Source organism: Myotis davidii, unplaced genomic scaffold (assembly GCF_000327345.1).
Source record: "Myotis davidii unplaced genomic scaffold, ASM32734v1 scaffold449, whole genome shotgun sequence".
Lineage (NCBI taxonomy): Eukaryota > Metazoa > Chordata > Mammalia > Chiroptera > Vespertilionidae > Myotis > Myotis davidii.
The window spans coordinates 4,765,671-4,771,730 of NW_006383007.1; the positions used below are offsets into that span (position 1 = coordinate 4,765,671).

General features: G+C 35.9%; 1 protein-coding gene across 5 annotated transcripts in view; it reads right to left on the minus strand.

Annotated features, from left to right (window-relative positions):
- Positions 1-6,060, minus strand: part of LIN54 (lin-54 DREAM MuvB core complex component) — a 65,843-nt gene that overhangs the window by 55,839 nt on the left and 3,944 nt on the right. The gene's annotated exons all lie outside the window — the stretch shown is intronic.

Consider the following 6,060-nt stretch of genomic DNA (forward strand, 5'->3'; position numbering starts at 1 on the left):
ATCCCCAGTGGGAGATGTGCAGGAGGCAGCTGGTCGATGTTGCTCTCTCATCGATGTTTCTAACTCTCTATCCCTCTCCCTTCCTCTCTGTAAAACATCAATAAAATATATTTAAAAAAAAAAAAAGATCGAGAGAGAAACATCGATCAGCTGCCTCCTGCACACCCCCTACTGGGAATGTGCCCACAACCAAGGTACATGCCCTTGACCGGAATCGAACCTGGGATCCTTCAGTCCGTAGGCCGACGCTCTATCCACTGAGCCAAACCAGCCAGGGCTATCTGGCCCTTTATAGGAAAAGTTTGTCAATCCTTTCTTCTTTTCTCAAATAAGCACTTAATATTAAATATTTCCCCCAATGTTTCTTTAGCTGCTAATAATTTAATGTTTTTATTATCATGCACTTCAAATGTTTTCTAATATTCCTATGATTTCATCTTTAACACTGGGAAAATAGAAAAAGTGTGCTATTTAGCCCTAGCCAGTTTGGCTCAGTGGATAGAGCGCCAGTCTGGGGACTGAAGGGTCCTGGGTTTGATTCTGGTCAAGGGCACATGCGTGGGTTGCAGGCTCAGTCCCCAGTAGGGGGTGTGCAGGAGGAAGCTGATCCATGATTCTCTCCCCTCATTGATGTTTCTCTCTCCCCCCCCCCTGAAGTCAATAAAAAAGATATGCTATTTAATTTCCAAATATTTATTGATTTGCTATCATATTATTGATTTCTAAATTACTCCTATTATTGTCAGAGAATGTAATATTCTATAACATTTCCATCATTTGAAATTAGAGGTCTGTTTTATGGCTCAGTATATGGTCTATGTTGGTGAACATTTCATGTACATCTGAAAAGAATGTGTGTTCTATAGTTACTGAGTATAGTGTTCTATAAATGTCAATTAGGTCAAGTTGGTTCATAGTGTTGTTCAGATCTTTTATATTCTCAGAGTTTTTCCTCTTCTGTCAATTACTGAGAAAGGCTGCTGAAATCTTCAAATATGATTATGGATTTGTCTACTTCTGTTATGTTTTTTTACTTGTCCTATTAAAAGAAACTGGGAGTTACAGGGCTAGAAGTCTCCTTTTGAACTAGGAATAAAGTTCAAACTTCAATAAGAAAAGATCTGATTGGTTTAGCCAGTCTCTATGTAGTATGGGGCTGTGCAGAGTCCTAGAGCCAACAGACCTCATAGCCACTGAGCAGACTATGATAACTGCTTTATGATTTAGACATCCATATCTGTTTCAATCAGGGTCACAGGCCGAGCAGCTTATGCTAAAAGAAACTCTCAAAAGGAGCTTGTGGGTATGGCCATCTAGTTACATGAATCATCACTCTAATTTTATCCCTTAGGAATGGAAGATATGTAATAGGACATGCAACCTCATCATCACTGCGTGGAGGACCACTCCAAGAAAAAAAGAATATCATCACAAGCCAACAGACCTGAGGAGCTCTGGTTCACTTTGGCTGTACAAGGGCTTATTTGTGGAAGTATGGTAGGAAAAGAATGCAGAATATACAATGCATTCCCTATATTTTTGCTCACAAAGTTCTAAAGGCAAAGTACAATTTGAAAGTCAGTACACCGAAGTTCTCCCCTCACAGTTGAACATGGTTGAATGATTTAAGCCTAACGAGACTTAAAAATTGACTCATTTCAGAAAGTTTAATGATTTATAAAGTTATCTAACTTGTATTACATTTTTAAAATCTAAATTAGTACCACCACTCTCACATCCACTGCCCTAACGCATCCCATAGCTTTTTTTCCCTTACTCGGGTATTTCCATCATAGCATCTATCACAATCTGAAAGTAGCTTTGTTTATAGTCTGATTCTTCCTCCCCCATTTTTAGAATGCAAGCTCCCTGAGGACAGGGACTTGTCTGTCTTTATGACCACTTCCAACAAGAAAAGGTCTGTATCCACTCTCCCCAGTGCCTAGAACAGAGCTGGCAAATTATCACCTCTCAATACAAATCTGAAGGATGAATAAATTAATCATGGAGAAGGGATATTATCTAAAACTCTAGCATTATTTACACTGAACTCTGAAAGATAACTTTGTCTATCTGAGAAACATAGGATTATATAATACTGAGTCTTTTCAACACTTAACATTCTGTCATAAATAAGAAACTCCTTTTCAAATAAGTTTCTAAATACTGATTTAGCTTTTAACCAGTATCCTCTGCAGTTATATTCCCACTGAAAATCTACAAGGTTCGCTTAGCTTTTAACTAGCTTATGATTTTTATCAGTCATTTAATTAACAAATACTAATTGCTTCCCAACTTTGTGGAAGGCATTACGGGAAATTTACCAAAGACCTTGCCCTGATAGAGAGAGCTTAGAAATCAACAGAAGAACAGCATGATCACAGTTGTACTTTGGGAGGTCTAACTTCATCTTAATGTTTTATTTGGGCTGGATGCAGGGAGACCAGTTAGAAGGCAATTACAATAATTAGTTCAAGACAGATAAATGGAGGGTCTGACTTAGAATAATGACAATGAAAACAAATGAATTAAATATAAAATGAAAAATAACGTTAAGATAGAAATGACAAATGTTCTATAATTTTATATTTTTTAAAGAGTTTCGTATAGAATATTACCAGTGTTGAAACCTATCCTTTTCTTAGTTACAGGTGGAGACAATCTGGGTGAACAACTGTTTCATTCTTGCACATAAATAATACGAAGTGATGACCTATCACTGTATTACAGATGAGCGAGTAATTTGCAGATGTTTAGACAGAAATATCTACACGTTTAATAATTATACTTTTGTACTTAGAGATTACCATCAGCATTGATTCACTATAAAATTTGAATTTTAGCTTTGATTTCTAAAAGCAAACATCAACACTCAAAAACTAGATACACAACAATATTTCTTAAATTTAATTGGGAGTAGCAGACTATAAGCCATGAGTCCTGATGAAGATTCTTCAAGTTTATATTTTCATTTTGATACTTTAAAAAATATATTCTGGATCTTCTGGATAACAACCTCATATCTATAACCAATGGTACTAGAATTGGGGTGAGCTAAAGAAAAAGACCCAGAACAGTCTTACAAGATAAATGATATAGTTACCCAAAGTGAAAGCCAAACCACCTAACCTGTGAGCATTCAAATACAGAAAAGTAGTACAGAAATGGGGTTATTAAGGATATATTATATATAGAAAACCCCACATCTTGCCAAGGCAGACAATAAATAGTATATTATTCCTATGCAAAGAAAGATTTCGTTTCAGCAAAACAACATCATCCATCATTCTACATTTAATTTGTTTTATTTGTTTTATAATTTGGCTTATATTTCATTTATAAATTTACTTTTGTTACTTGCATACACGCATTAATCCTAAAGAATTTACATCTATATACATATAAAATTAAATATTTTAATAAAATTATTTAGGCCAACACTGGGGATTCACAATATTTTCCCCCCTTTTCATGCTTAAGACTAACATAGTGAGGGGAAAACACCGAGATTTAAATCAGAAATACCCTTCCAAATCCTGGTTCTCTCAGCAGTTTAATGTATAAACCTAAACAACAATTTCTAAGCCTTGTTTATTGGCAGGGTTAACTGTGAAGACAGTTATGTGATACACTATAATTCAAATGAAAGTTATTTTCCTCTATCTAAATTAGCTACCTCTGATTTTTTTTTTAATGGCATTCAACATTCTATCAAACAGCAGGGTTTAAGGCCTTGCCATCTTTGATGTCTCTCTATAGAATTAAGTGATTTATCACAATGTCTTCTTCCCACTACCACCAAGAATTTCCACATCTCCAAAGCTTTTAGCCTACAATGTATTTTGACCGTCACCTCCTCTAATCTATAACACATCCCACATAAAAACTACCGGATCTCTGTGGCTGTCACTCTCCTATTTAAAAAATTTCTGTAATTTTCAAAGCCTTCTGCATGCATTAAGGCCCTATTCAACCCTTCCAACCTACCTCTGATTCCTAAATTAAACATTCCCTGAGGCAATGATATTGAGGTATCCCCTATCCCTAGCATAGTATGTAAAGCACAACTGGTAACAGATAAACAACAGTATTATTTGGAAAATATAATGGAAATGTATAATGCTCCTCTCCCCCCCATAAAGACACTGGACTATCTCCAGTGGCATAACTTTTCCTGTATTTCTTTCTAACACAATTCTAATTATTAATAGACAATTGTTCTAACCACAACAATCTAAAAACTGGTCCTTAAAGACAATCACGGAGAATCACAAAATGACAACAGCCCTTTGTGATTTAAAAAAATAAGAAAACCAATGAAAAAGACTTTTTCATCTCCATCTTTAATTCTTTTTAAAATTCTTAGTCTTGTCCAGTCGGTTTTGCTCAGAGTGTTGGCGTGAAGACCAAAGGGTCTCGGGTTCGATTCCTGGTCAAGGGCATGCACCTCTGTTGCAGGTTCCCCAGACCTAGCAAGGGTGCAAGTGGGAGTCAACCAATTGATGTGACTCTCTCATATCAATGTTTCTCTCCCCCCACCCCGCTTCATTCTCTCTAGAAATCAATTAGGGGAAGAGGGAATGTCCTCAGGTAAGGATTAAAAAATAATAATATAATAATAAATAAATAAAAATTCTTACTCTTACTACTAACCTAGCAGCTAGGTTGACATGGACCAAATAATTGCAACATAAAATCTATAACAAGAAAAAAAACAAAAACCACAGAATCAAATTCCTACTAGATATAAGAACATCAGACAAATGATTTTTAAAAATTCATTAAATAAATCTTCTGAGTACCTATCAGACCCCTAAAAAAATTTTTGGTCTCTTAGCCTTCTAATGAACGAAAGCCAAATGTCCAAGATACACACAAAATATTTTACCTCTGAATAAAATATATGTATGATACTTATTAAATACTATGACATCATCTCTTTGTAGGAAACTTGGATAAGGAAAATTACTGTAATCATTAAATTACCAGTAGGCATTTCTTAAATATTATCTACCTCTGTTCCCTCTCATATACTCAATGTCACTCACCCAATCCTCTACTACAAAAGCTGGAAAAAAACAGGGCTTGAAACTAACATAAAATTTTGACTCATATGTAACTTTTCAGTAACACTACTGTTGTGTGCAAGGAGACAGACTCCTTAGGGATCTACAGCACAATCTAAAACACACAGGGATCTTTAGGTAATCTAACAAAATTAAATTATGGATGTCATAAAGTCAATCAATCTAATTCTCCAGCTCTTTAAAGAAAGGTGTCCAGTATTTTAGGATATAAAAATTCTCAATTCATTTTTACCAACTTAATGACTCACATCAGATGCATGCATCAAGCTATCACAACTTCCTTAACAATGAAGGCAAAACTTGTGAACCAAAATAGAGCTCCCAGAGCTGTGATTCACTTGAATTATAAAATCTACTGCAAAATCTTTCATAACTTTACTCTCTGAATTGACGAAATGAAAGTTGGGGGGGGGGGCGGGTCACAGGGAAAAACTATAAAGCATACATGACAGTATCTCAATTGTTATTTGCCAATGGCAGGGCCAAAGGGGTCAACTCTAAAGATGACAGAGTCATAAAAGAAAAAGGCAACATTTTAAGTTCTTACAAAACTGGTCCATATGCTCAAAAAATGTGGGCATCCACACCCAAACAAGTTATAGACTAGATCTAAATCAGGAGCTTAAATGCAGAATAAAATCCCAATGCTCTGCCTCCCTAAAGAAACATACAACCCCATAAACTGCTGAACATCGTCAAACCAATACCCACCAGAGTGGATATTTTGAATATTAAATCAGAAAATCGTGATAAGTGCTAGCGGTTCCTCTAGGCCTCAGCAGCAGCCTTAGGTATCAGAGCAAACTCGAGCCCTCTTAATACTCAAAGAATAATGTTGATGTCATTACGAGGCTACTGATTCTTTGCACTCAGGACTAGTCATTCCTTGATCCACAACACAATTCTATCTCCCGACCCCACCTCCAAAATAAAGAATCTCAAGACGGAGAAGCCCTCGGGTCCCCCCTTTTCT